At 39.8% G+C, this 12061-nt stretch overlaps 1 pseudogene; it reads right to left on the reverse strand.

Annotated features, from left to right (window-relative positions):
• Nucleotides 1-8957: 8957 nt before the first annotated feature.
• Nucleotides 8958-10239, reverse strand: LOC104421883 (annotated as a pseudogene).
• Nucleotides 10240-12061: the final 1822 nt, after the last annotated feature.

Below are 12061 nucleotides of genomic sequence, written 5' to 3' on the forward strand. Positions count from 1 at the left end.
CTATAGTTACTTTTAAAGTTTGAAATATTCCTTGTCAAGTCTATAAATTAATAAAATCAACTCAGCTACATATATATAGTCACATGACCAACGCTACCTCAAGCATTAATGATTGTAGCTGCTTTTTAAAGTTTGAAATATTCCTCGTCAAGTCTATATATTAATAAAATCAACTTAGCTACAGTCATATGCCTAACGTAACCTCAAGCATTAATATTGTAGCTGCTTTTAAGGTTTGAAATATTGATTGTCAAGTCTTCATCCACTCGAAAGAAGAGGAGAAAATAGGAGTCCGTTTTATTTTTAATTTATTTTTATCTAGTCAAAGTGCCCCTTTTTGGGTTCAAAAGATAATCAAAGGAGTCTTTTGTTCTATATCTGCTAAAGGTTCAATCAATAAAGTCAGATTTGGTTCTGGTTCAGATATTTTGCGAGGCTGTTTATCGAATTCTTTTATCAATTTTTATTTTCATTTAATAAATAAGTAATTGACTTATAGAATTGTAATTTAATAGAATTTAAGTATGTACTTTTTCCGTTGACCCTGAAAATATTAAACTCAGTAGAATACAGGAAAATAATGGAGTTACTTTTCGGAGATGGATATTATTAGTCAAATAGAGACATTCCATATGTAACTCCATGAGTAATGCTAGATAATAAGAAAGGTTTACATTTTCTTTTTAAATATTTTTGGTACGTATAAAATGCCGCATGTAGTCCCGTTATTTCGAATATTTAAGCAAGCCCTTTTTGTCGAAAAGCTTTGGAATTTCATTTATCGTGGCCGTCGGTTCATACTACGTGTTTTCTTTTCTTTTTTTCTTTTTTTTTGGCAATGTCCCAAATTCTGTAAATTTTATAGTATCCATGTCTAATTAATTTGAGACTAGGAGAAATGTTTCCACTTCAACTTTTTGGTGTATGCTTATGTGCATCATTTTCAGGAAAAATACGTGAACAAGGATCCGGACTATCTGAGCTGCAAGAAGGAGCGCAAGGAATACAAGGACGGTCAATGTGCGGTGACCACATGGCGGCGGCACTTTGACGTTTCACGTTGTAAACATCAGAACCGACATTGAGTTTGTGCTGTTCGCGGGGGAGTTCGCCACACCATCCATATCGAAGAGATCGAACTCTTTGACAATTGCTGACCCGAACCAACCGCTCTATGGCCATCTCTCCAGCATTGACTCGACCGGGACCTCAGTAAGCCCTCAATTGGCTACCAACTGGTGTGTCGAGCTCGCGTGGGTCGTGTCGCCAACATTTGGCTCTATGGATGTCATGAAAAATGTCAATTATATCATTAGCCAATGAAGTCAGTGGTACCATGCCTGCATGACCCGCTGCGCCTGAGCGTGGGATAACTGTTTGCATAAAACACCCGAAATCAATGCAGACTGCAAATGGTAATCATACACGCTTTATTCTGCATATGAAAATTACATGGGCTAGCGGAGGCAAGGAACCCTAGGAGGGGCAATATGGAGATGTAATGGACTTGTTCCTTACTGTTGGGATTGTCGGATTCCCAAAAACTATATTCGACACTAAATGGAACCCCTAAAACGAATGCGGAAGACGAGCCCGGGAAAAACACGTATCACTGATCTTAAAGCACACCACGGAATCGAGCGTACCTTGTTAGCCACAGATTAAACACCAACGCCGATAAGAGGAAGAGAAAACCGATCCTGTTCGATCCGATGATGTCGATTGGCCTTGAAGGGAAGACGGCATTGCCTTAAACGCTTGTTTTCTTTTGGAGGGAGAGAGGGAGAGAAAACGTACGTTATTATGCCAAAGGGTGTCTTCGTCTCTCTCTTTCCTCCCTTATATGCGTTCCCTCAAAAAAATAGAAACGTACCCCTTCATCGTATCCTTCCATCCATGGGCCCTAATCTTATGGGCGGGCCGGGCTTTCAAGCCCAACATGGGCGGATGGGCCAACTTAAGCCCATCACATAAAACCATCATCTTCCACTCGCACATGGTAGGCCGAACATGATTCTCTTTACCTCTCTACAACATTCATACCGGTGAATAATCCATGCGATCAGTATACTTTGAGAGTTCGTTGCTATACATCTCTTAAGAATATATAGCAGCTCATAATGGGCATCACACTCTGAGTAGATTTAGTATGCAGTACCCTAGATCGAACGATCACATTTATATCTCTCTTGATCTCTTTTAAACAATGATATATATATATATATATATATATATATATATATATATATATCTATATCGTATTCACAATTATGATTATCACAAAGACAGTTATAATTGGTCGACTAGTGAATATAAAACTACAATGTGATTCTCCAAAATCGATCTTCCTCTTTCCTTCAAACTCTCAATTTTAGTTCAGCTTGCTTTTCTAGAAATGTCCCATTAGATCGAATCAACTCATGACCATTGGCAACATCTTAAGATAGCAAACACTAAATAGAAATCTTGAGAATAAGTAAAAGTCATGAGGGCACTAAAATTGAGGAACTCTTTTCCTCAAAAGTCTTACACGGCATAAAAGTTGAGATCAAACTTTTGCCACTCTTATTGGTCGTCTCATGCATACGTAGTATGAAAAACGTATTACAGTATTAACTTCTTTCCCATAGAGCGTATGCCTACACCTTCAATACCATACAGATGACAGTTCAGACATACCCAATGTCTAACTTGAGTTCACGTATCTACTCATTCACAAAATTCATCAGAACTCACATCTGGCATCTTAGATAGATAAATTAAAATATATGGGGTATTTTACTTTCGGACACAGTAAATATTATGTTCTCATCTTAATACTTAGTTAAGGCGACAAATATATTTTAAGCTTGAGCTCTCGATTATCACCTAGATAATAAGCTTAAAAAAACAGTCTCATCTCTATTTATCACACAGTAAATAGAGGCGATTACCCGTGTGAGTGGGCTAATCTTTTATCTGTCCGACATACTTTCTCAACCTAAAATAATGGACTGAGCATTAAGATGCATAAAGATCAAACAAAGATTCATAGGCATTAATGATGAAAACACAAATTCATCAAATGTGAACACTTAGGAAAATTACAATATTCAGTACATCAGCCTCTATGCAATCCTAGAGATTTCATATGGCCACAAAACACATCTCTAGGTATTGGCTTCGTCATAGGATTTGCTACCATTCTTAAGTTCACATCTTTTCGTGCAATCATATCTTTGACAAGATTATACTTAGTATCTATATGTTTGGTCTTGCCATGATATTTTGAATCTTTGGTGTACACTTTTGCTGCTTGGCTATCACAGTTAACCAACAATGAATCTGCAGCACTTCCAATAACACCTAAATAATAAAAAAATCTCTTAAGCCAAACACCTTCTTATACTGATGCTGATAATGCCACGAACACAACTTACATCATGGACAAGGCTATACACTTTTTGTTTCTTACTGCTCCAACATATGGTGCCATTATTCGATAAGAAAACAAACCCAGAGGTAGATTTTTTTTTTCATCTAAATCTCCTCACCAATTAGCATTAGAATAGCCTTAGAGTCGCAGATCATTTCCTTAATAACTCAGCGTATAATCAGCAGTCCCCTTTAGATACCTTAGTATTCTCTTAACGGCTTTCCATTATGCTGGACCTGGATTGGATTGGTATCTACTCACCATTCCAACTGCAAAACATATGCCAGGTCTTGTACACATCATAGCATACATCAAGCTCCCAACAGCACTAGCATAAGGAACATATTTCATTTGTTCATTCTCTTGTGGAGCCCTTCGATACAGTCTATGGCTCAATCCTTCACCTTTTGCAATAGGAGTGTTTATGGGTTTACAATCTTGCATACGAAATCGTTCAAGAACCTCATTTATATATGTTTCTTGCGAAAGAGACGACGATCTCTTCGAACGATATCTTGAAATCTTAACTCCAAGAATGTATGCAGCCTCACCCATATCCTTCATCTCAAAGTTGGAAGACAACCAACTCTTGACAGTATTAACAAACTCCATAATGCTTCCGGCAATTAGTATATCATCAACATATAATGATATGATCACAAATTGATCTTTGGATATTTTGATATATACACAATGATCCTCATCAATCATTGTAAAATCATATGCCATTATGGCATTATGAAAATGAATATACCATTGTCTCGATGACTGCTCGAGGCCATATATCGATCTCAAAAGTCGACATACATTTTCTTCTTGGCCTTTCATTATGAAACCAGCAGGTTGTTCCATGTATATTTCTTCATCTAATTCTCCATTGAGGAAAGCAGTCTTTACATCCATTTGATGTAACTCAAGATCCATACTAACCACTATTGCCAAAATAATGCGAATCGAGGTAAATCTCACTACAGGAGAAAATGTATCTTCATAATCAATTCATTCTTGTTGATTATACCCCTTCGCCACAATGCGAGCCTTATGCCTCTCTATCGAGCCATCAACCTTTTGCTTTATTTTGAGAACCCACTTGTTCCCAATAGCTTTGCATCATTCTCGAAGATCAACCGGTTCCCAAACTTGGTTTGATTTCATTGACTCCATTTCCTCTTCCATTGCATGAATCCATTTTTCCTTATTAGGGCAATTCAGAGTCTCATGAATATTTCTTGGCTCATCCTCATCTTGCGGAGCAATCATAAAAGTTTCCCTTTCAATGTCAAAACGTCGACGGGGAATACTTTGGCGACTTGTTCGCCGTATGGGAGATTTGTACACTTTGCACATCATTCCCTATTATGCTCCCACTTGGATTAGATAATGATGATGTCGTCTCATCATGTAGTTGCAATTGAGAATGAGTCGAATTCAATTTATCATTTCTCATATTACTCCCACTTGGACGAACTCCACTAATATCATTATCTTGATCCAAGGTTTCAAATAGGGAGTAATCTTCCCATATTTCGCCATTCTTGTGAAATTCATCATCTAAGAATGTGACATCTCGTGATTCAAATTCAGTTATACTCCAACTTTCCTGCTCACCAATGAACATATACCATTTCAAGTGTTCGGAGTATCTCATGAAAATACTCTTATTTCCTTTGGGACTCAATTTCCTAAACTTGTGAGAGGACTCATGAATATAGGCAGCACAACCCCATGGCTTAAGAAAACTTAAGTCCGGTTTTCTACTTGTCCATAACTCATATGAAGTGGAAATAACTGATTTGGAAGGCACTCGGTTAAGTATATAGGCAGCAGTTAACAACGCATCACTCCAAAAAGTGATAGGTAAGTTAGCATGCGCCATCATGGATCTAACCATTTCCAGTAGGGTTCTATTTCTTCTCTCCACAACAGCATTTTGTTGAGAAGTGTATGGAATAGACAACTGTTTTCTTATTCCTTTTTCATCACATAATTTTATGAACTCATCAGATAAATATTCTCGACCTCGATCGGATTTCAATACTTTTATTTTCTTGTCTAATTGATTTTCTACCAAGTTCATAAACCTTTTGAAATAACTTATTGCTTCAGATTTATGAGAAATCAAATAGACATATCCGAATCGAGTATAATCATCTATAAAAGTGATGAAATAAACAGCCACATGCCTTCATCTTACATTCATTGGACCACAGACGTTAGAATGGATTAAATGCAGAGGAAATTCAGCTCTTTTAGTTTTTCCAAATGGTTTCCTTGTCGTTTTCCCTTCTAGGCAATGTTTACATATGGGCAAATCGACTTTTTCAATGTTGCCCAACAAGCCTTCTTTGGCTAGTCTATTCATACGTTGTTGGCCAATATGATTAGGTCTAGCATGCCACATAATCACATCATTATCATATGAAGTAGAAGAAGTGAAATAAGGGAATAACAATTATTGACATCACCACAGTCAACATTTAGTACAATAAAACCATCCAGAATGTGACCACAACCATAGTAGTTTGTATCCAAATACAAATCTACACCTTTATTATGGAAGTTCATACCAAAATCAAGCTTAACCAACACCGAAACAAACACTTAAATTTTGACGAATCTCCGGAGCATATAGAACATTATATAGGAACAATGTGCGTCCACCACACATGTTCAATTGGCAGGTGTCAATCTCTTTAACTTCAGCTCTAGAGTTATTACCCACATAGATCCACTTAGTTCCAGTTGGTACTCGTCGGAATTCCACGAATGATTCTCTATCCTTTGCTACATGGTCTGTCACTCCTGAATCTATAGTCCACAAAGGATTGGATTCAGTCAATAATATAGAACTTGACACATAAGCAAAGTTCTCAAATGTACAAAAGGTATATACCTTCTTTGGCTCACGAGTGACATTTCTTGTCACAATTGTAACACCTCACCCTTGACATTTTCTTCACTTAAAGACATTTTCCGCTCTTGTATTGGTTAACTCTTGATTTCTTGCAATAAGGACTTAATCCTTTACATTCCCATATATTGAATGAATCAATACGCTTGCGCTTAGAGCACAAAGCCCTTTATGAGCTAGAACCAGTATTGCAAATATCTATTTTCGGCTCAAATGCCGTTACGCGGTCCTCGGCTAGCTCAAGGTGGCACACGGCATCCTCAAGATCTTTCATAACATGGTCAAGAGCTTCTAGTGCTTCTTTCTTTTCCAGCACATATTGAATCTTCATATTCAATATTTCACAATTGTTGCCGTTCATATCAGCAATTACATTCTTAATTGTTGAAACCATCAATCTAAACGCATCAAACATACATGCACGAATAATTAATGCCTATCATTTATGCATCCACTTTGCACAAACCCATCATATCAATGAACAATTTTAAGTAAGGTTTTAGAATCAAAAGGTCACTATGTTTCCAATCATCCTCCAAAAATCCTAACTCAAAATTATTATTAATATAATTGTCTTATGCAAAATAAATTCTATGAAGTTACAAAAACTTCTATGAACTACCCACAATAGTCAACAATAACAGAAAACAAATAATATTTGACATCCAATAGAATTATAATGCTTTCACATAAAACAACTATCCATTACACTAAGCAATACATACAGAGGAAACATATCAACATAGAAAGAGATATTCATACACAAAAAACATCTCAAACTAATCTAAGAAATAAATAGGGAATGTCCCTTCTAATCTATCAGTCAAAATATCTGAGAAATTTGAAGGCACATTTGCCAACCATGGAAAAACTTTTGGAGAGCTTTCATGTCGCCTCCAAGGCGCATTCACTCTGCGCCATGTGGCGCTCAATCTAAGGGTTGAAGTTTTGGTTAATTCAATCCTATAGTATCTCTTACAAAAGCTTCCACTAGCCTTCTATAACCCGGGACCACGTTGACCTCCCATAGCCGATCTAACACTACTTGCCATTCAGGTGGAAGAGTGTTCATCAAAGTCGGCACATTTTCAAAATCCGGCATAAGATAACCATTCCAGATTATTTCCTATATCATCTGATTAACCCTAATCACATGTGATACTAAATCACCGTCATACCACCGATAATTAGCTAAATTTGACATCAATCTTTTAAGTATTGCACTTTCCTCGTCCGTTCTCGGGATTGTAGGTATCCGTGCATAACGCAACATAGTTCCTGCAACAAATGCAGAACTAAAAATGGATTACTTATAATCCATAATGCACATAAGGGAAAATACATAATTTTCCATGATTCATACAACAAATGCATAATAAATAATGGATTACTTATAACCCACATAGGTATAATTGAAAAAAGAAACAAATTCCTTTTTTTTTTTTTTTTTGTCAACGGTCAATAGTCAACGATCGTTGGTCAACGGTCAACAGTCGTCGGACCGGTTGGGCCGGGTCGGACGAACCGACCCGGCATGTGCCTCGCACGTGCGAGCGACCGGTCGGAGCTCGGGTCGGGTCGTGTCTCGTGTCTCAGGTCGAGTCGCCGACCGGTGACCGGTCGGCCAACGGTCACCGGCGATGACGTCATCGGTGACGTCATCCCAGCGGTTACCGATCGTTGGGTGACGTCACAGTGACGTCAGCATGCGCCGGTTCGCCGGTCGCCGGCGCGCATGTGCCGGTTCCCCACCGGCGCGTAGCGCCCACGCGCAGCGCCTTCTAGCTGCGCGTGTGGGCGCATCTATCATCGCCCGGCGGCGCATGACAGATTATCGGACTCGTCTCGACAAGATCTTTCACCCTATGCCTTCAAAAATTGATTTTGACTTACAAAAACTCAAAAAAACGGATGAACAGTGCTCAGGTGTCGGGATTTCTCGCCCCGATCCGTGTCGGCCGAATATTTTCGCGAAAAATCAATCAAAAAACATGAAAGGGGTCGGGAAAACATGAACTAGGGCTTTGATACCAATGTTGGGATTGTCGGATTCCCAAAAACTGGATTCGACACTAAATCGAACCCCTAAAACGAATGCGGAAGATGAGCCCGGGAAAAACACGTATCACCGATCCTAAAGCACACCACGGAATCGAGCGTACCTTATTAGCCATAGATTAAACACCAATGCCGATAAGAGGAAGAGAAAATTGATCATGTTCGATTCGATGACGTCGATTGGCCTTGAAGGGAAGACGGCGTCGCCTTAAGCGCTTGTTTTCTTTTGGAGGGAGAGAGGGAGAGAAAACGTACGTTATTATGCCAAAGGGTGTCTTCGTCTCTCTCTTTCCTCCCTTATATACGTTCCCTCAAAAAAATAGAAACGTACCCCTTCATCGTATCCTTCCATGCATGGGCCCTAATCTTGTGGGACGGGTTTTCAGGCCCAACATGGGCGGATGGGCCAACTTAGGCCCATCACATAAAACCATTACTTACGATAATTGTCCATGAATTCACAACATTAGGTAGATGACAAAGCACTGACAAATACTTCTATATGCCTTAGTTCTTAAAGTAGCGAGTCGGGGAAGAAATTTTTATTCCCATCAAGTGAAGACAATTATTGTCTTAATTGATCTTCCTATAGTTCTTCCTGACTTCACCATCTGATCCGGTGAGGGGCAGGATGTCCCCCATCTTGATCATGGCCGCTGCGAAGTCGGAGCTGAAGGTGCTCGGGCTACTGGCATATGTCCTCACCAGTGAGTCCGTGGAGCCGCCATTGAAGAGCTGCTGGTTGGAGTGAAGCAGTCCTTTGAACTGGAGAAGGTTGGTGTAGTAAGTGTTGTCAAATGCAACGGGAGACTGCAAGTCGAGTGGGGCTAGATTGTTGTCCCTCGGGCTAGCTGAGCTTGGGCAGTTCTTCCGCCTTATCTCACCGAAGGAACGGTCCAGGTCGGTCTCATTGTAGATCCGAGCTCTGAAATTTGCACATTTCGCTTGCCCTATCGAATGTGAACCTGTCAAAACAAATATGATAAGTTAGTATCTCTTTTTTTTCTTTTTCTTTTTTTCTCCATTTACAATAAAAAAAATTTAAAAAAAATGTTTTTTGCATTATTATTCCAGCAACCGTCCGGGATTGTGTTTATGAGTGTACGTACCAGATAAAGCCACCAAGTCTGTCGTGGAGAGGCCAGAATTTTCAAAGCTAGATATGAGGTCGGTAAGGTTTCAGGTTGGAGAGGGAAGGCTACTGTTAGTAGCTGCTTGGCTCGCGGTTCTTGCATCTCTCCTTCCGAGTTTCACGTTCCAGCTTGGCCCTCCAAGCTGCAAATTTCAACACAATCTTAGTTAGAGCAAATTTGTGAGTAGTACTTGTATGGGGTAGTGATTTTTTTTGGAGGGATTGGGAGGGCTTACCAAGACGATGGAGTCACGAGCGGTGATGGCCAACAAGTCAGCGCAAGAAACAATACCAGGGCACACTTTCTCCACAACAGACTTGACATCGTCTATGACCTCGAATCCTCTGGCAGAGTTTCGGTTTGGAGCTGCGTTCTTTTCACCAGTGAAAGTTGGCGTGTCGTCGAGAAGAACCCATCCATCGCAGCCCTGGCAATAGACGAAAGACAAAATGAATTTCTAGGATACAATGAAAGAAAGATAAGTCAATTTATGGTAGCTTACATTCACAAAGCAATCATGGAAAAACAGGCAGAGGAGGGAGGCTCCCATTCTAGGTTCCTTCTTGACAGTGGATTCCACCCGGGATTTGACCGCGGTGAAGACGTTCGGACATGTTTTTGAATAGAAATCGGGGGAAAGCTGGGCATCGGAGCACCCCATTAGGAGAAGCAAGGTGCAAGACAAAGTGAAAAAGGGCCACAGAACATGACGAAGGTGCCATTGACAATGTCACATTACAAGCCCGAGAAGTGTGAAGGATTTTTGCGTGGATGACGGTTGTGCGCATCGGGGGTTTATATAGTAGAGAGCTAGAGAGACCCACGAGATAGTCCATGGACAGGCAGGCAAAATTGAGTTCCTCCTCATCAAGAAGTAGAGGTTTTCCATCTACCTCTCTTTCCGGGGAGGACAAAAACGGTGGTTGCTCTGTACAAGCGAACCCCATTAATGGATGATCGACTCCGGATGGTCATTACTGGATTAAGAAGCGCAAAACGGGAGTCAAAGAGTTTTGTCTACTAATGAAGCGACATGGCAAGATTAGGATCGGATGTTTAGCCCAATTAGACCCGTACACTGTTGATGAACTTCTTCAAATAGCCAAGGTAATCTCGACAAGACAATTTCATTTGTTTTTACGACGAACGACAAAATATAGAAGAAGAGAGACAAAGGGAATATAAAGTTCGTGCGTATCCGAATCAGCACAATCGTGAGTTGATGACGGTGGCTGACTAATCAAACTCTGTAACATTATCTTTGTCCGTAGATTTTTCTTTGCTCTGTCGGTGTTTGTTCGTGCGGTTGTATTACATGGGTGTTATGTGCACCCTTGACCTGCGAGAAGACTTCATTGAGTTACTATGGGCTAGTTTTTTAATCACTGTCGATGTCGAGCTAGATCGGACGAAGCCCTCGATAGTCAGGACCTCTCTTTCCGTTTCTTTGCAAATTATGAGGTCAATCATAAAAATCTCTTTCTATTGAAATTGTTATCCAAGGCAGGTTTTTAGGTTTTTCTATTTTCATGTACATGTTTGCCTTTGGTCTCTATATTTTGACTTCATTAACCGAGAGAATGATCTTTGGCCACAGGAACTTGCGGGCACGGCACTATGCAAATTGGTTTTCGGTACCAATAGATCTTCCTGCGAGTAAAGTTTGGTGACATGCTCATGCGCCCTCGTGATTCGACTTGAGCTCAAGGCACGCACTATTCGAAGGCTGGTCCTGCCTAATACCATCGCGAATCGACGCGATTGACTGGATTTATTCTGTTTGTTGAATGGTCATAAAAGAAAGTAAAGGAGAATTTTTGCATCTTAAGAATTGTAAAGTAGGTTTTCAGGCTTCGAAAGCCCTGGGGAACCACCCTGTTCGCATCCCCATAGACCTTAGCAGAGGAACTCAAAGTGCTCGATTTCACCGATGCCAAAAGTAGCAAGACGTGCATTTAGACAGTGTCAGTTTTCAATAGAAAAACAACATATGACATTTATGATTCAATGACTCTTTTTACATAGTGCGGAGGATTACATGGCCCATATGTATTTAGACAAACGAATGGATGTTGCTGAGTTGGCTTGAAATGAATGACCACTGTACGTTAATCTGTCGGCAGGTTTCAGCTTGCTCGACCCTGCAGCAGCTTGACTTGGTGTTATTCTTAAGTCCGAACAGCGGCTTCCGACTCTGCTTCTCTCCTAAAAAAAGTCTACGCTTTTGGGAGTGAAATTTACTACAGGCTTATTTTGTATATTGGACAATTGCTACGGCCCTTGAGGATATGTCTAATGGACGCCACTCCATCGCAGTTATTAAGTCAAAATGATCCAGTTTATATTCACAATCACGTTGAGCATTAAAAAAGAAAAGAGAAAAATTAATTCTTTGATCATGTGTTGCAAAAGAGTATATATATATATATATATATATGATATACTAAAAAAAATATCAATCATTTTTTAAATCATGTGTTTGCACCCGGATAGAGAGAGGCTAGTGCGGATATTGAATCAATCAGTGCAAAAACCTATTATGCG

This window comes from Eucalyptus grandis, chromosome 10 (genome assembly GCF_016545825.1).
Source record: "Eucalyptus grandis isolate ANBG69807.140 chromosome 10, ASM1654582v1, whole genome shotgun sequence".
Taxonomy (NCBI): Eukaryota; Viridiplantae; Streptophyta; class Magnoliopsida; order Myrtales; family Myrtaceae; genus Eucalyptus; species Eucalyptus grandis.